This window comes from Salvelinus fontinalis, chromosome 40, assembly GCF_029448725.1.
Source record: "Salvelinus fontinalis isolate EN_2023a chromosome 40, ASM2944872v1, whole genome shotgun sequence".
Lineage (NCBI taxonomy): Eukaryota > Metazoa > Chordata > Actinopteri > Salmoniformes > Salmonidae > Salvelinus > Salvelinus fontinalis.
Window position 1 is genome coordinate 8830799 of NC_074704.1, and position 19499 is coordinate 8850297.

General features: G+C 48.8%; 2 protein-coding genes across 13 annotated transcripts in view; both read right to left on the reverse strand.

Moving 5' to 3' along the window:
• Positions 1–19499, reverse strand: part of LOC129839162 (b(0,+)-type amino acid transporter 1-like) — a 350362-nt gene that overhangs the window by 48470 nt on the left and 282393 nt on the right. The window lies entirely within an intron of this gene.
• The window catches only part of LOC129839159 (b(0,+)-type amino acid transporter 1-like), a 98920-nt gene that overhangs the window by 48470 nt on the left and 30951 nt on the right, over positions 1–19499 (reverse strand). For 9 of the 12 annotated variants that reach the window (XR_008756991.1, XR_008756992.1, XR_008756995.1 and 6 more), the window contains exon 1: positions 2930–3673. The gene's annotated coding sequence lies outside the window, so the exon portion shown is untranslated. Of the gene's footprint in view, positions 1–2929; positions 3674–3865; positions 3963–14379; positions 14489–19499 lie in introns of those variants that run through there. The other 3 variants (XM_055906443.1, XM_055906442.1, XM_055906444.1) reach the window with 3 other exon arrangements.

A 19499-nucleotide genomic window follows, 5' to 3' on the forward strand; every position in this document is an offset into this window, starting at 1 on the left:
AGACTGAGAGTTCTTTCAAACAGGACAGTACCTGTATGTTGGTTTCTCTGTCCTGGTCTGTCCAGGCCGCAGGCGTCATCAAGGATAACAGGGTCCGGTACACGAATCGGGTTCACCAGGTCCAAACACCAACAGGTAAATCCAAACAGTCCAGGTCGTACACGGTAAATCCAGCCAATATATATTGTCTCTTTCTCAATGGTTCACAGCTCCCCCAGCCCCTTCTTCTCTCTCTTCTTGGTTTGTCTTGACCCCTTATCTGTGGGTCAGCCCCATCTTCCGAGTGTTCCCCTTGCTTCTGGGAATTGGAGTTTTTGGCGGTCGGTCATTTTGTGATCTGTAGTTCTGGTCAGGGTGGCCATTTTAGTGAGAGGGCAGAGCCCGTTTATTAGTTCTGCCCTCTCACATATCTGCCATTTATCACTCAACCCCCTTCTTTGCCACACACCCCCCCCCCCCTAGATCCGACCCCCTAGGTCGGGCTACCGCAGCAAAATAGGCATGCATGCGGGATAACCCATCCACATTTCCCATTTCGTCAAAGTGAAACGTTTGGAGACTCAAAAAAACACCGCATCACCCAAGCGTTCTTCTCTTTTGCTCTATGCATCCAGGTGAGTGGGGCTTGGTCATTGATGAGGGTGAAGTGGCGCCCCAGCAGGTAGTATTTCAAGCTTTCTAGAGCCCACTTTACTGCCAGCGCATCTCAACGACTGAGTAGTTGGCGTCGCGCCGTTCCAGTTTCCTGCTTAAAAACAGGATGGGGTGTTCCACCCACTCTACTTCTTGGGAGAGCACGGCTCCCAAGCCGACCTCTGAGGCATCCGTCTGAACAACTCTCTCTCTCTCAAAGTCTGGTATCACCAGCACTGGATTACAGCAGAGAGCGTCCTGTAACGTTATAAATGCTTTGGTGTCCCTTTCATCCCATTTGACCATGTTTGGCCCTCTGGCTCTAGTCATGTCGGTGAGTGGGGGCGGCCACTGTGGCATAATTTGGGATGGACTTCCGGTAGTAACCGGTCAGCCCTAGGAAGGCTCAAACCTGCTTCTTATTTACTGGTTTCGGCCATCCTCTAATTGCCTCCACCTTCTTACGTTGGGATTTGATTAACTCTCTTCCCACGGTGTATCCCAGATACTCGGTTTCCTCTAACCCCACGTAACACTTGGCAGGGTTCGCCGTGAGCTCTGCCTTTCTAAGGGCGTCTAGCGCTGCCTGTATCTGGGGTAAGTGAGATTCCCAATCTGGGCTGTAGATTCCCACGTCATCTGAATACGCTACAGCGTAAACTCGGTGCGGTTTTAGGACTTGGTCCATTAGCCGTTGAAAGGTGGGTCCCTGCGTAAGCCGAATGGCATGACGGTGTATTGAAACAAACCGTCAGGGGTTGCAAAGGCTGTCTTTTCTTTGGCTCTGGGGGGGTCAAAGGAATTTGCCAGTAACCTTTGGCCTGGTCCAGGGTCGTAATGTACCGAGCGTTACCAGTTTTCTCCAGCAGTTCATCTACTCGGGGCATGGGGTAGGCATCACACTTGGAGATTTAATATACCTTCTGAAAATCCTTTCAAAACCGCCAAGACCCATCAGGCTTGGAGACCATCACAATTAGACCACTCCCTATGTGACTCTTCAACCAATCAACCTGTCAGCATTTTTCTCTGCTCTAATCGCGGCTCGTCGAGCCTCGGGTACCCGATACGGCCTCATGCTTAATTTTCTCCCTGGTAGGGAAACAATATCATGAGCCGTAACCTCAGTTCGGGCCTGGTATCCCTGAAAACACATCTTCGATTTTATGAACCGGGGTCTTTACTTCCTGTTCTGGGGACAGAGTAGGTGAAACATGCCCGTCGGCTGCCTCCTGAGTGGGTATGGGGTACGTGACAATGTGTTTCTCTCTCTCGCCATGTTTTTAACTGGTTAATGTGATAGATGTGTTCCGGGGGCCGACGACCTGGCTGTCGGATCCGATAATTAACTTCTATTCTTATATTCTCTCCAGCACTTCATACGGTCCTTTCCATGTGGCTAGTAGTTTACACTCTACCGTGGGGACCAGCACTAACAGCTTATCTCCCGGTTGAAATTCCCTCAGGGTAGCCTGCTGGTTATAAATGTGCCGGTGGCGCTCTTGTGCTTGCCTCATGTGCTCACTGACGATGGGCGTGACTGTGGCTATCATGTCTTGCATTGCCGTGATGTGCTCTATAACAGTAGTATAAGAGGTGGATTGGTGCTCCCAGGTTTCTCGGGCAATGTCTAAGATTCCCCGGGGGTGCCTCCCATATACCAGCTCAAAGGGTGAAAACCCCAGCGAGGTTTGGGGAACCTCTCTAATGGCAAACAGAATGGAGCCGCAAGGTGGTAGTCCATACGTCAGATACGGCAACATGCAATCCCAGTTTATTCCATCTTTATCGATTACCTTCCTGAGCATTGACTTCAGGTTGTGGTTGAATCTCACAACCAGCCCGTCCGTCTGAGGATGGTAAATCGATGTCTTCAACTGTTTCACCTGCCACATCTTACAAAGGTCCGCCATAAGGCGGTAAATAAAAGGTGTCCCCTGGTCGGTAAGGATCTCCTTTGGAATCCCTACCCTGGTGAACAGGAGCACTAATTCCTTGGCGATATTTTTGGAAGCCATCGTCCTAAGGGGAATGGCTTCTGGGTAGCAAGTGTCATAATTTAGGATGACCAGAATGTATTGGTGCCCTATTGCGGATTTGGGTAGCGGGCCCATTATATCCTTCGCTATCCTCTCAAATGGCATTTAGATTACGGGGAGGGGCACTAACAGGCTTCTAACAGCTGGTCGGGGAGCTGTTAACTGGCACTCGGGGCACTCTCCACAATGTCGAGCCACCTCAGCCTGAATTCCTGGCAGTAAAACCTACCCACCTCCCGTGTAACAATGATTCCCACCTCCTGTGTAGAAATGATTCCCACCTCCTGTGTAGAAATGATATCCACCTCCTGTGTAGGAATGATTCCCACCTCCTGTGTAGGAATGATTCCCACCTCCTGTGTAGGAATGATACCCACCTCCTGTGTAGGAATGATACCCACCTCCTGTGTAGGAATGATACCCACCTCCTGTGTAGGAATGATACCCACCTCCTGTGTAGGAATGATTCCCACCCCCTGTGTAGGAATGATTCCCACCTCCTGTGTAGGAATGATTCCCACCTCCTGTGTAGGAATGATTCCCACCTCCTGTGTAGGAATGATTCCCACCTCCTGTGTAGGAATGATTCCCACCTCCTGTGTAGAAATGATACCCACCTCCTGTGTAGGAATGATACCCACCTCCTGTGTAGGAATGATACCCACCTCCTGTGTAGGAATGATACCCACCTCCTGTGTAGGAATGATACCCACCTCCTGTGTAGGAATGATACCCACCTCCTGTGTAGGAATGATACCCACCTCCTGTGTAGGAATGATACCCACCTCCTGTGTAGGAATGATACCCACCTCCTGTGTAGGAATGATACCCACCTCCTGTGTAGGAATGATACCCACCTCCTGTGTAGGAATGATACCCACCTCCTGTGTAGGAATGATACCCACCTCCTGTGTAGGAATGATACCCACCTCCTGTGTAGGAATGATACCCACCTCCTGTGTAGGAATGATACCCACCTCCTGTGTAAGAATGATACCCACCTCCTGTGTAGGAATGATACCCACCTCCTGTGTAGTAATGATACCCACCTCCTGTGTAGTAATGATACCCACCTCCTGTGTAGTAATGATACCCACCTCCTGTGTAGTAATGATTCCCACCTCCTGTGTAGTAATGATACCCACCTCCTGTGTAGTAATGATACCCACCTCCTGTGTAGTAATGATACCCACCTCCTGTGTAGAAATGATTCCCACCTCCTGTGTAGAAATGTTTGTAGTTGTGTTTGATGCAGGAACCCAGGAATGTCTTCAGATAACTCTCTGGAAGCTGAAACAAAGATGCACACATTGGAAATGGTTACACACACACACACAGACACACACAGACACACACACACACACACGTGTCCTGCTAAACTCTACATTCAAAACATAACGATTACTTCTGGGTGTCAGGGAAAATGTATGGAGTAAAAAGTACATAATTTTCTTTAGAAATGTAGTGAAGTAAAATTAAAAATATTCTAAAATAAAAATAGTTAAGTAGAGTAAAAGTTGTCAAAAATCTAAATAGTAAAGTACAGATACCCAACAAATCGACTTAAGTAGTACTTTCAAGTATTTTTACTTGCATTGCCTTGCAAAAGTATTCATCCCTCTTGGCGTTTTTCCTATTTAGTTGCATGACAACCTGTAATTTACATTTCGTTTTATTTGGATTTCATGTAATGGACAAACAAAAAATAGTCGAAATTGGTGAAATTAAATGGAAAAAAATTACTTTAAAAAAAAAAAAAAAAAAATACAGAAAATAAAAATAATTTTAATGGAAAAGTGGTGCGTGCATATGTATTCACCCCCTTTGCTATGAAGCCCCTAAATAAGATCTGGTGCAACCAATTACCTTCACAAGTCACGTAATTGGTTAGATTGCACACAGGTGGACATTATCTAAGTGTCACATGATCTCAGTATATTTACACCTGATCTGAAAGGCCCCAGAGTCTGCAACACCACTAAGCAAGCGGCACCACCAAGCAAGCGGCACCATGAAGACCAAGGAGCTCTCCCAACAGGTCAGGGACAAAGTTGTGGAGAAGTACAGATCAGGGTTGGGTTATAAAAACATATCAGAAACTTTGAACATCCCACAGAGCACCATTAAATCATTATTATAAAATGGAAAAAATATGGCACCACAACAAACCTGCCAAGAGAAGGCCGCCCAACAAAACTCACAGACCAGGCAAGGAGGGCATTAATCAGAGAGGCAACAAAGAGACCAAAGATAACCCTGAAGGAGCTGCAAAGCTCCACAGCAGAGATTGGAGTATCTGTCCATAGGACCACTTTAAGCCTTACACTCCACAGAGCTGGGCTTTTACATTTTTAATGTCACCTTTATTTAACCAGGTAGGCCAGCTGAGAACAAGTTCTCATTTATAACTGGGACCTGGCCGAGATAAAGCAAAGCAGTGCGACACAAACAACACAGAGTTACACATGGAATAAACAAACGTACAGTCAATAACACAATAGAAAAATCTATGTACAGTGTGCACATGTAGTAAGATTAGGGAGGTAAGGCAATAAATAGGCCATAGTGGCGAAATAATTACAATATAGCAATTAAACACTGGAGTGATTGATGTGCAGAAGATGAGTGTGCAAGTAGAGGTACTGGTGTGCAAAGGAGCAAAACTAAATAATAATATGGGGATGAGGTAGTTGGGTGGGCTATTTACAGATGGGCTGTGTACAGGTGCAATGATTGGTAAGCTGCTCTGACAGCTGATGCATAAAGTTAGTGAGGGAGATATACGACTCGAGTTTCAGTGATTTTTGCAATTTGTTCCAGTCATTGGCAGCAGAGAATTGGAAGGAAAGGCGGCCAAAGGAGGAATTGGTTTTGGGGATGACCAGTGAAATATACCTGCTGGAGCACGTGCTGCGGGTGGGTGCTGCTATGGTGACCAGCGAGCTGAGATAAGACGGGGCTTTACCTAACAAAGATTTATACAGTCGTGGAAAACGTTTTGAGAATGACACAAATATTAATTTCGACAAAGTTTGCTGCTTCAGTGTCTTTAGATATTTTTGTCAGATGTTACTATGGATTACTGAAGTATAAATATAAGCAGTTTATAAGTGTCAATTACAAATACAATTGACAATTACATGAAGTTGATGCAGAGTCAACATTTGCAGTGTTGACCCTTCTTTTTCAAGACCTCTGCAATCCACCCTGGCATGCTGTCAATTAACTTCTGGGCCACATCCTGACTGATGGCAGCCCATTCTTGCATAATCAATGCTTGGAGTTTGTCAGAAATTGTGGGTTTTTGTTTGTCCACCCGCCTCTTGAGGATTGACCACAAGTTCTCAATGGGATTAAGGTCTGGGGAGTTTCCTGGCCATGGACCCAAAATATCGATGTTTTGTTCCCCGAGCCACTTAGTTATCACGTTTGCCTTATGGCAAGGTGCTCCATCATTCTGGAAAAGGCATTGTTCCTCATCAAACTGTTCCTGGCTGGTTGGGAGAAGTTGCTCTCGGAGGATGTGTTGGTACCATTTTTTATTCATGGCCGTGTTCTTAGGCAAAATTGTGAGTGAGCCCACTCCCTTGGCTGAGAAGCAACCCCACACATGAATGGTCTCAGGATGCTTTACTGTTGGCATGACACAGGACTGATGGTAGCGCTCACCTTGTCTTCTCCGGACAAGCTTTTTTCTGGATGCCCCAAACAATTGGAGAGGGGATTCATCAGAGAAAAGGACTTTACCCCAGTCCTCAGCAGTCCAATCCCTGTACCTTTTGCAGAATATCAGTCTGTCCCTGATGTTTTTCCTGGAGAGAAGTGGCTTCTTTGCTGCCCTTCTTGACACCAGGCCATCCTCCAAAAGTATTCGCCTCACTGTGCGTGCAGATGCACTCACACCTGCCTGCTGCCATTCCTGAGCAAGCTCTGTACTGGTGGCGCCCCGATCCTGCAGCTGAATCAACTTTAGGAGACGGTCCTGGCGCTTGCTGGACTTTCTTGGGCGCCTTGAAGCCTTCTTCACAACAATTGAACCGCTCTCCTTCAAGTTCTTGATGATCTGATAAATGGTTGATTTAGGTGCAATCTTACTGGCAGCAATATCCTTGCCTGTGAAGCCCTTTTTGTGCAGTGCAATGATGACGGCATGTGTTTCCTTGCATGTAACCATGGTTGACAGAGGAAGGATTTGAAGCACCACTCTCCTTTTGAAGCTTCCAGTCTGTTATTCGAACTCAATCAGCATGACAGAGTGATCTCCAGCCTTGTCCTCGTCAACACTCACACCTGTGTTAATGAGAGAATCACTGACATGATGTCAGCTGGTCCTTTCGTGGCAGGGCTGAAATGCAGTGGAAATGTTTTTTTTGGTGGGGATTCAGTTTATTTGCATGGCAAATAGGGACTTTGCAATTAATTGCAATTTATCTGATCACTGTTCATAACCTTCTGGAGCATATGCAAATTGCCATCATACAAACTGAGGCAGCAGACTTTGTGAAAATTAATATTCGTGTCATTCTCAAAACTTTTGGCCACGACTGTAGATGACCTGGAGCCAGTGTGTTTGGCGACGAATATGAAGTAAGGACCAGCCAATGAGAGCATACAGGTCGCAGTGGTGGGTAGTATGTGGGGCTTTAGTGACAAAACGGATGGCACTGTGATAGACTACATCCAATTGTTGAGTAGAGTGTTGGAAGCTATTTTGTAAATGACATCACCGAAGTAGAGGATCAGCAGGATGGTCAGTTTTAAGAGGGTATGTTTGGCAGCATGAGATGAAGGAGATTTTTTTTGCTAAATAGGAAGCCGATTCTATAATTCATTTTGGATTGGAGATGCTTAATGTGAGTCTGGAAGGAGAGTTTACAGTCTAACCAGACACCTAGGTATTTATAGTTGTCCACATATTCTAAGTCAAAACCATCCAGAGTAGTGATGCTGGACGGGCGGGCGGGTGCGGGCGGCGATCGGTTGAAGAGCATGCATTTAGTTTTACATGCATTTAGGAGCAGTTGGAGGCCACGGAAGGAGTGTTGTATGTCATTGAAGCTCGTCTGGAGGTTTATTAACACAGTGTCCAAAGAAGGGCCAGAATGGTGTCATCTGAATAGAGGTGGATCAAAGAATCACCAGCAGCAAGAGCGACATCATTGATATATACAGAGAAAAGAGTCGGCCTGAGAATTGAACCCTGTGGCACCCCCACAGAAACTGCCAGAGGTCCAGACAACAGGCCATCCTATTTGACACACTGAACTCTATCTGAGAAGTAGTTGGTGAACCAGGCGAGGCAGTCATTTGAGAAACCGATGCTGTTGACTCTGCCGAGAAGAATGTAGTGATTGACAGCGTCGAATGCCTTGGTTGATGAAGACGGCTGCACAGTACTGTCTTTTATTGATAGCGGTTATGATATCGTTTTGGACCTTGAGCATGGCTGAGGTGCACCCATGACCAGCTCGGAAACCAGATTGCATAGCGGAGAAGGTACGGTGGGATTCGAAATGGTCGGTGATCTGTTTGTTAACTTGGCTTTCGAAGACCTTAGAAAGGCAGGGTAGGATAGATATAGGTCTGTAACAGCTTGGGTCTAGAGTGTCTCCCCCTTTGAAGAGGGGGATGACCGCGGCAGCATTTCAATCTTTAGAGATCTTAGATGATACGAAAGAAAGGTTGAACAGGCTAGTAACAGGGGCTGCAACAATTGCAGCGTATAATTTTAGAAAGAGAGGGTCCAGATTGTCTAGCCCATTTGATTTGTAGGGGTCCAGATTTTGCAGCTCTTTCAGAACATCAGCTGATAGAATGAGGTCAATATCCTTCCAGGATACCTGGACCAGGTCGATTAGAAAGGCCTGCTCGCTGAAGTGTTTTAGGGAGCGTTTGACAGTGATGAGGGGTGGTCGTTTGACCGCGGACCCATTACGGAAGCAGGCAATGAGGCCGTGATCGCTGAGATCCTGGTTGAAGACAGCAGAGGTGTATTTGGAGGGCAGGTTGGTTAGGATGATATCTATGAGGGTGCCTGTGTTTACGGATTTAGGGTTGTACCTGGTAGGTTCCTTGATCATTTGTGTGAGATTGAGGGCATCAAGCTTAGATTGTAGGACAGCTGGGGTGTTAAGCATATCCCAGTTTAGGTCACCTAACAGTACGAACTCTGAAGATAAATGGGGGGCAATTAATCCACATATGGTGTCCAGGGCACAGCTGGGGTCAGAGGGGGTCTATAACAAATGGCAACTGTGAGAGACTTATTTCTGCGAAGTGTAACGGCAGTCTAGCTCTTCCTCCTCCTCGGACGAGGAGAGGAGAGAAGGATCGGAGGACCAATGTGCAGCGTGGTAATTTTCCATGAATTTAATAAACACCAAGACAAGATACTGACAAACTAATACAAAACAACAAACGTCTGTGAAGCTACAAACGAAAGTGCAATACACAAACTTCTAACGTTAGACATAGACACTATACAAAATAACAAACAAACTAACCGTCACAGTCCTGTGTGGCACAAACACTGACACAGGAAACAACCACCCACAATCCCCAACACAAAACAAGCCACCTATATATGATTCTCAATCAGGGACAACGATTGACAGCTGTCTCTGATTGAGAACCATATTAGGCTGGACATAGAAACAGACAAACTAGACACACAACATAGAATTCCCACCCAGCTCACGTCCTGACCAACACTAAACAAGCAAAACACATACGAACTCTGGTCAGGACATTACAGGAAGGTGGATTTTTAAAAGTAGAAGCTCGAACTGTTTGGGCACAGACCTGGCTTTACGGAAGAGTGGCCAGAAAAAAGCCATTGCTTAAAGACAAAAATAAGAAAACACGTTTGGTGTTCGCCAAAAGACATGTGGGAGACTCCCCAAAACATATGGAAGAAGGTACTCTGGTCAGATGAGACTAAAATGTAGCTTTTTGGCCATCAAGGAAAACGCTATGTCTGGTGCAAACCCAACACCTCCCTCGATCCAATTGAGAATCTGTGGTTTGACTTAAGATTGCTGTACATCAGTGAAACCCATCCAACTTGAAGGAGCTGGAGCAGTTTTGTCTTGAAGAATGGGCGAAAATCCCAGTGGCTAGATGTGCCAAGCTTATAGAGACATACCCCAAGATACTGGCAGCTGTAATCGCTGCAAAAGGTGGCTCTACAAAGTACTGACTTGGTGGGGGAAGAGTTCAAGTTTTCCGTGTTTTTTTTGGTCTTATTTCTTGTTTGTTTCGCAAGAAAAAATATTTAGCATCTTTAAAGTGGTCGGCATGTTGTGTAAATCAAATGATACAAACCCCCCAAAAATCTATTTTAATTCCAGGTTGTAAGGCAACAAAATAGGAAAAATGCCAAGGGGGGTGAATACTTTTGCAAGCCACTGTAAGTGCTTGACAACACCACACACTGTAACAACTCTCCTGATGGTCAGCCTGACAGCTACGAGGGTTAATGTCTACTGGGGTGAAGCAGACACACTGTAACAACTCTCCTGATGGTCAGCCTGACAGCTACGAGGGTTAATGTCTACTGGGGTGAAGCAGACACACTGTAACAACTCTCCTGATGGCCAGCCTGACAGCTACGAGGGTTAATGTCTACTGGGGTGAAGCAGACACACTGTAACAACTCTCCTGATGGTCAGCCTGACAGCTACGAGGGTTAATGTCTACTGGGGTGAAGCAGACACACTGTAACAACTCTCCTGATGGTCAGCCTGACAGCTACGAGGGTTAATGTCTACACACAACACACACACTTTAATAACTCTCCTGATGGTCAGCCTGACAGCTACGAGGGTTAATGTCTACACACAACACACACACTTTAATAACTCTCCTGATGGTCAGCCTGACAGCTACGAGGGTTAATGTCTACTGGGGTGAAGCAGACACACTGTAACAACTCTCCTGATGGTCAGCCTGACAGCTACGAGGGTTAATGTCTACTGGGGTGAAGCAGACACACTGTAACAACTCTCCTGATGGTCAGCCTGACAGCTACGAGGGTTAATGTCTACTGGGGTGAAGCAGACACACTGTAACAACTCTCCTGATGGTCAGCCTGACAGCTACGAGGGTTAATGTCTACACACAACACACACACACTGTAACAACTCTCCTGATGGTCAGCCTGACAGCTACGAGGGTTAATGTCTACTGGGGTGAAGCAGACACACTGTAACAACTCTCCTGATGGCCAGCCTGACAGCTACGAGGGTTAATGTCTACTGGGGTGAAGCAGACACACTGTAACAACTCTCCTGATGGTCAGCCTGACAGCTACGAGGGTTAATGTCTACTGGGGTGAAGCAGACACACTGTAACAACTCTCCTGATGGTCAGCCTGACAGCTACGAGGGTTAATGTCTACTGGGGTGAAGCAGACACACTGTAACAACTCTCCTGATGGTCAGCCTGACAGCTACGAGGGTTAATGTCTACTGGGGTGAAGCAGACACACTGTAACAACTCTCCTGATGGTCAGCCTGACAGCTACGAGGGTTAATGTCTACTGGGGTGAAGCAGACACACTGTAACAACTCTCCTGATGGTCAGCCTGACAGCTACGAGGGTTAATGTCTACTGGGGTGAAGCAGACACACTGTAACAACTCTCCTGATGGTCAGCCTGACAGCTACGAGGGTTAATGTCTACTGGGGTGAAGCAGACACACTGTAACAACTCTCCTGATGGTCAGCCTGACAGCTACGAGGGTTAATGTCTACACACAACACACACACACTGTAACAACTCTCCTGATGGTCAGCCTGACAGCTACGAGGGTTAATGTCTACTGGGGTGAAGCAGACACACTGTAACAACTCTCCTGATGGCCAGCCTGACAGCTACGAGGGTTAATGTCTACTGGGGTGAAGCAGACACACTGTAACAACTCTCCTGATGGTCAGCCTGACAGCTACGAGGGTTAATGTCTACTGGGGTGAAGCAGACACACTGTAACAACTCTCCTGATGGTCAGCCTGACAGCTACGAGGGTTAATGTCTACTGGGGTGAAGCAGACACACTGTAACAACTCTCCTGATGGTCAGCCTGACAGCTACGAGGGTTAATGTCTACTGGGGTGAAGCAGACACACTGTAACAACTCTCCTGATGGTCAGCCTGACAGCTACGAGGGTTAATGTCTACTGGGGTGAAGCAGACACACTGTAACAACTCTCCTGATGGTCAGCCTGACAGCTACGAGGGTTAATGTCTACACACAACACACACACTTTAATAACTCTCCTGATGGTCAGCCTGACAGCTACGAGGGTTAATGTCTACTGGGGTGAAGCAGACACACTGTAACAACTCTCCTGATGGTCAGCCTGACAGCTACGAGGGTTAATGTCTACTGGGGTGAAGCAGACACACTGTAACAACTCTCCTGATGGTCAGCCTGACAGCTACGAGGGTTAATGTCTACTGGGGTGAAGCAGACTCACTGTACCAACTCTCCTGATGGTCAGCCTGACAGCTACGAGGGTTAATGTCTACTGGGGTGAAACAGAGTGAACACTTTGAACTACTGTCATTGGTTTATAACTCTATATGACCTGGTTCTGTTAATACTTGATCTGTTACAGATAGACTTACAGATAGACTTACAGACACAGACACACAGGCAGACAGACAGACAGACAGACAGACAGACAGACAGACAGACAGACAGGCAGGCAGGCAGACAGACAGACAGACAGACAGACAGACAGACAGACAGACAGATACATAAGGACAGACAGAGATAGACATGAAGACACAGACAGAAAGATACATAAGGACAGACGGACGGACGGACAGAAAGACACAAACAGACAGAGACAGACAGACAGATACATAATGACAGACAGACAGAGACAAACACAGACAGACAGAGACAAACACAGACAGACAGAGACAAACACAGACAGACAGAGACAGACAGAGACAGACAGAGACAGACAGACAGACAGACAGACAGACAGACAGACAGACAGACAGACAGACAGACAGGCAGACAGACAGACAGACATATACGTAATGACAGACAGACAGACAGACAGACAGACAGACAGACAGACAGACAGACAGACAGACAGACAGACAGATACAAAAGGATGGACGGACAGACAGACACACCACAGTCAGGCCACCACAGGGCTCTGTCCCAAATGGCACCCTATTCCCTTTCTAGTGCACTATATGACACCCTAATCCCTATATAGTGCACTACATGACACCCTATTCCCTATATAGTGCACTACATGACACCCTATTCCCTATCTAATTCACTACATGACACCCTATTCCCTATCTAATTCACTACACGACACCCTATTCCCTATCTAATTCACTACATGACACCCTATTCCCTGTCTAATTCACTACATGACACCCTATTCCCTATCTAATTCACTACATGATACCCTATTCCCTATCTAATTCACTACACGACACCCTATTCCCTATATAGTGCACTACATGACACCCTATTCCCTATCTAATTCACTACATGACACCCTATTCCCTATATAGTGCACTACATGACACCCTATTCCCTATCTAATTCACTACATGACACCCTATTCCCTATCAGTGCAACAAACACACACCTGTCCTGTTCTGTTCTACTGTTCTAATGTCCTACTGTTCTCTTCTGTTCTGTTCTACTGTCCTCTTCTGTTCTGTTCTACTGTTCTAATGTCCTACTGTTCTCTTCTGTTCTGTTCTACTGTCCTCTTCTGTTCTGTTCTACTGTTCTAATGTCCTACTGTTCTCTACTGTTCTGTTCTCTACTGTTCTGTTCTACTGTCCTACTGTTCTGTTCTACTGTTCTGTTCTCTACTGTTCTGTTCTAATGTCCTACTGTTCTCTACTGTTCTGTTCTCTACTGTTCTGTTCTAATGTCCTACTGTTCTCTTCTGTTCTGTTCTACTGTCCTCTTCTGTTCTGTTCTACTGTTCTGTTCTACTGTTCTACTGTTCTCTTCTGTTCTGTTCTACTGTCCTACTGTCCTCTTCTGTTCTGTTCTACTGTTCTACTGTTCTACTGTTCTACTGTTCTGTTCTGTTCTACTGTTCTACTGTTCTCTACTGTTCTGTTCTACTGTTCTACTGTTCTACTGTTCTCTACTGTTCTGTTCTAATGTCCTACTGTCCTCTTCTGTTCTGTTCTACTGTTCTAATGTCCTACTGTTCTCTTCTGTTCTGTTCTACTGTCCTGTTCTGTTCTACTGTCCTACTGTTCTCTACTGTTCTGTTCTCTACTGTTCTGTTCTAATGTCCTACTGTTCTCTTCTGTTCTGTTCTACTGTCCTCTTCTGTTCTGTTCTACTGTTCTGTTCTACTGTTCTACTGTTCTCTTCTGTTCTGTTCTACTGTCCTACTGTCCTCTTCTGTTCTGTTCTACTGTTCTACTGTTCTACTGTTCTACTGTTCTCTACTGTTCTGTTCTACTGTTCTACTGTTCTCTACTGTTCTGTTCTAATGTCCTACTGTCCTCTTCTGTTCTGTTCAACTGTTCTACTGTCCTACTGTTCTCTTCTGTTCTGTTCTACTGTTCTACTGTCCTCTTCTGTTCTACTGTTCTACCACCTCTCATAATAACACACCATTTCCAGACCCACTGACTAAACTTGAAACCCTCAGACATAAATTCCTCTCCTCTGACACAGCTGTCGTCAACAACGCAGACTCACCTGATAGCAGCAGAAATCATCAACTAGAGATAGATCTACTACGATACACAACACATTCCTCTGTGGGTCTCAACTACTCCTGGCTGTCTCCCTGAGACAAAGAACACATTATGGGAGGAGAAACAGACACTCAACACTACATCTGATTGGAGGAGGCAGGGGCTGGAGAACAGGGTGGTACAGGGAGGCAGGGGCTGGAGAACAGGGAGGTAGGAGGAGGCAGAGGAGGCAGGGGCTGGAGAACAGGGAGGTAAGAGGAGGCAGGGCTGGAGAACAGGGAGGTAGGAGGAGGCAGAGGAGGCAGAGCAGGAGAACCGGGAGGTAGGAGGAGACAGGGCAGGAGAACAGGGAGGTAGGAGGAGGCAGAGGAGGCAGAGCAGGAGAACCGGGAGGTAGGAGGAGACAGGGCAGGAGAACAGGGAGGTAGGAGGAGGCAGAGGAGGCAGAGGCTGGAGAACAGGGAGGTAGGAGGAGGCAGAGGAGGCAGGGGCTGGAGAACAGGGAGGAAGAGGAGGCAGAGGAGGCAGAGGAGGCAGGGGCTGGAGAACAGGGAGGAAGAGGAGGCAGAGGAGGCAGGGGCTGGAGAACAGGGAGGAAGAGGAGGCAGAGGAGGCAGGGGCTGGAGAACAGGGAGGAAGAGGAGGCAGAGGAGGCAGGACTGGAGAACAGGGAGGAAGAGGAGGCAGAGGAGGCAGGGCTGGAGAACAGGGAGGTAGGAGGAGGCAGAGGAGGCAGAGGAGGAGAACAGGGAGGTAGGAGGAGGCAGAGGAGGCAGAGCAGGAGAACCGGGAGGTAGGAGGAGGCAGGGCTGGAGAACAAGGAGGTAGGAGGAGGCAGGGCTGGAGAACAAGGAGGTAGGAGGAGGCAGAGCAGGATAACAGGGAGGTAGGAGGAGGCAGGGCTGGAGAACAAGGAGGTAGGAGGAGGCAGGGCTGGAGAACAAGGAGGTAGGAGGAGGCAGGGCTGGAGAACAGGGAGGTAGGAGGAGGCAGAGCAGGATAACAGGGAGGTAGGAGGAGGCAGGGCTGGAGAACCGGGAGGTAGGAGGAGGCAGAGGAGGAGAACAGGGAGGTAGGAGGAGGCAGGGCAGGAGAACAGGGAGGTAGGAGGAGGCAGAGGAGGAGAACAGGGAGGAAGGAGGAGGCAGAGCTGGAGAAGAGGGAGGTAGGAGGAGGCAGGGCTGGAGAACCGGGAGGTAGGAGGAGGCAGGGCTGGAGAACAAGGAGGTAGGAGGAGGCAGGGCTGGAGAACAGGGAGGTAGGAGGAGGCAGGGCTGGAGAACAAGGAGGTAGGAGGAGGCAGGGCTGGAGAACAGGGAGGTAGGAGGAGGCAGAGCAGGATAACAGGGAGGTAGGAGGAGGCAGGGCTGGAGAACAGGGAGGTAGGAGGAGGCAGGGCTGGAGAACAAGGAGGTAGGAGGAGGCAGAGGAGGAGAACCGGGAGGTAGGAGGAGGCAGGGCTGGAGAACCGGGAGGTAGGAGGAGGCAGGGCTGGAGAACAAGGAGGTAGGAGGAGGCAGGGCTGGAGAACAGGGAGGTAGGAGGAGGCAGGGCTGGAGAACAAGGAGGTAGGAGGAGGCAGGGCTGGAGAACAGGGAGGTAGGAGGAGGCAGAGGAGGCAGAGGAGGAGAACAGGGAGGTAGGGGGAGCCAGAGCAGGATAACAGGGAGGTAGGAGGAGGCAGGGCTGGAGAACCGGGAGGTAGGAGGAGGCAGGGCTGGAGAACAGGGAGGTAGGGGGAGGCAGAGCTGGAGAACAAGGAGGTAGGAGGAGGCAGGGCTGGAGAACAGGGAGGTAGGAGGAGGCAGAGGAGGAGAACAGGGAGGAAGGAGGAGGCAGAGCTGGAGAACAGGGAGGTAGGTGGAGGCAGAGGAGGAGAACAGGGAGGTAGGAGGAGGCAGGGCTGGAGAACAGGGAGGTAGGAGGAGGCAGGGCTGGAGAACAAGGAGGTAGGAGGAGGCAGGGCTGGAGAACAGGGAGGTAGGAGGAGGCAGGGCTGGAGAACAAGGAGGTAGGAGGAGGCAGGGCTGGAGAACAGGGAGGTAGGAGGAGGCAGGGCTGGAGAACAAGGAGGTAGGAGGAGGCAGGGCTGGAGAACAGGGAGGTAGGTGGAGGCAGGGCTGGAGAACAAGGAGGTAGGAGGAGGCAGGGCTGGAGAACAGGGAGGTAGGAGGAGGCAGAGCTGGAGAACAGGGAGGTAGGAGGAGGCAGGGCTGGAGAACAAGGAGGTAGGAGGAGGCAGAGCTGGAGAACAGGGAGGTAGGAGGAGGCAGGGCTGGAGAACAGGGAGGTAGGAGGAGGCAGAGCTGGAGAACAGGGAGGTAGGAGGAGGCAGGGCTGGAGAACAAGGAGGTAGGAGGAGGCAGGGCTGGAGAACAGGGAGGTAGGTGGAGGCAGGGCTGGAGAACAAGGAGGTAGGAGGAGGCAGAGCTGGAGAACAGGGAGGTAGGTGGAGGCAGGGCTGGAGAACAGGGAGGTAGGAGGAGGCAGGGCTGGAGAACAGGGAGGTAGGTGGAGGCAGGGCTGGAGAACAGGGAGGTAGGAGGAGGCAGGGCTGGAGAACAGGGAGGTAGGAGGAGGCAGGGCTGGAGAACAAGGAGGTAGGAGGAGGCAGGGCTGGAGAACAGGGAGGTAGGAGGAGGCAGGGCTGGAGAACAAGGAGGTAGGAGGAGGCAGGGCTGGAGAACAAGGAGGTAGGAGGAGGCAGAGCAGGATAACAGGGAGGTAGGAGGAGGCAGGGCAGGAGAACAGGGAGGTAGGAGGAGGCAGGGCTGGAGAACAAGGAGGTAGGAGGAGGCAGGGCTGGAGAACAAAACGGTGTCTGGTAGAAGAGGTGATGGGTGGGGTCTATAGTGCAGGTAGAACTGTGTCAGGTAGTAGAGGTGATGGGTGGGGTCTATAGTGCAGGTAGAACTGTGTCAGGTAGAAGAGGTGATGGGTGGGGTCTAAAGTGCAGGTAGAACTGTGTCAGGTAGAAGAGGTGATGGGTGGGGTCTAAAGTGCAGGTAGAACTGTGTCAGGTAGAAGAGGTGATAGGTAGATCTGTGTCAGGTAGAAGAGGTGATAGGTGGGGTCTATCGTGCAGGTAGAACTGTGTCAGGTAGAAGAGGTGATGGGTGGGGTCTATAGTGCAGGTAGAACTGTGTCAGGTAGAAGAGGTGATAGGTGGGGTCTATAGTGCAGGTAGAACTGTGTCAGGTAGAAGAGGTGATGGGTGGGGTCTATAGTGCAGGTAGAACTGTGTCAGGTAGAAGAGGTGATAGGTGGGGTCTATAGTGCAGGTAGAACTGTGTCAGGTAGAAGAGGTGATGGGTGGGGTCTATAGTGCAGGTAGAACTGTGTCAGGTAGAAGAGGTGATAGGTAGAACTGTGTCAGGTAGAAGAGGTGATAGGTGGGGTCTATAGTGCAGGTAGAACTGTGTCTGGTAGAAGAGGTGATGGGTGGGGTCTATAGTGCAGGTAGAACTGTGTCAGGTAGAAGAGGTGATAGGTAGATCTGTGTCAGGTAGAAGAGGTGATAGGTGGGGTCTATCGTGCAGGTAGAACTGTGTCAGGTAGAAGAGGTGATAGGTGGGGTCTATCGTGCAGGTAGATCTGTGTCAGGTAGAAGAGGTGATGGGTGGGGTCTATAGTGCAGGTAGAACTGTGTCAGGTAGAAGAGGTGATGGGTGGGGTCTATAGTGCAGGTAGAACTGTGTCAGGTAGAAGAGGTGATAGGTAGATCTGTGTCAGGTAGAAGAGGTGATAGGTGGGGTCTATCGTGCAGGTAGAACTGTGTCAGGTAGAAGAGGTGATAGGTGGGGTCTATCGTGCAGGTAGATCTGTGTCAGGTAGAAGAGGTGATGGGTGGGGTCTATAGTGCAGGTAGAACTGTGTCAGGTAGAAGAGGTGATGGGTGGGGTCTATAGTGCAGGTAGAACTGTGTCAGGTAGAAGAGGTGATAGGTGGGGTCTATAGTGCAGGTAGATCTGTGTCTGGTAGAAGAGGTGATGGGTGGGGTCTATAGTGCAGGTAGAACTGTGTCAGGTAGAAGAGGTGATGGGTAGAACTGTGTCAGGTAGAAGAGGTGATAGGTGGGGTCTATAGTGCAGGTAGAACTGTGTCAGGTAGAAGAGGTGATAGGTGGGGTCTATAGTGCAGGTAGAACTGTGTCAGGTAGAAGAGGTGATAGGTGGGGTCTATAGTGCAGGTAGAACTGTGTCAGGTAGAAGAGGTGATAGGTGGGGTCTATAGTGCAGGTAGATCTGTGTCAGGTAGAAGAGGTGATGGGTGGGGTCTATAGTGCAGGTAGAACTGTGTCAGGTAGAAGAGGTGATGGGTAGAACTGTGTCAGGTAGAAGAGGTGATAGGTGGGGTCTATAGTGCAGGTAGAACTGTGTCAGGTAGAAGAGGTGATAGGTGGGGTCTATAGTGCAGGTAGATCTGTGTCTGGTAGAAGAGGTGATGGGTGGGGTCTATAGTGCAGGTAGAACTGTGTCAGGTAGAAGAGGTGATGGGTAGAACTGTGTCAGGTAGAAGAGGTGATAGGTGGGGTCTATAGTGCAGGTAGAACTGTGTCAGGTAGAAGACGTGATAGGTGGGGTCTATAGTGCAGGTAGATCTGTGTCAGGTAGAAGAGGTGATGGGTGGGGTCTATAGTGCAGGTAGAACTGTGTCAGGTAGAAGAGGTGATGGGTGGGGTCTATAGTGCAGGTAGAACTGTGTCAGGTAGAAGAGGTGATAGGTGGGGTCTATAGTGCAGGTAGATCTGTGTCAGGTAGAAGAGGTGATGGGTGGGGTCTATAGTGCAGGTAGAACTGTGTCAGGTAGAAGAGGTGATAGGTGGGGTCTATAGTGCAGGTAGAACTGTGTCAGGTAGAAGAGGTGATAGGTGTGGTCTATAGTGCAGGTAGAACTGTGTCAGGTAGAAGAGGTGATAGGTGGGGTCTATAGTGCAGGTAGATCTGTGTCAGGTAGAAGAGGTGATGGGTGGGGTCTATAGTGCAGGTAGAACTGTGTCAGGTAGAAGAGGTGATAGGTGGGGTCTATAGTGCAGGTAGAACTGTGTCAGGTAGAAGAGGTGATAGGTGTGGTCTATAGTGCAGGTAGAACTGTGTCAGGTAGAAGAGGTGATAGGTGGGG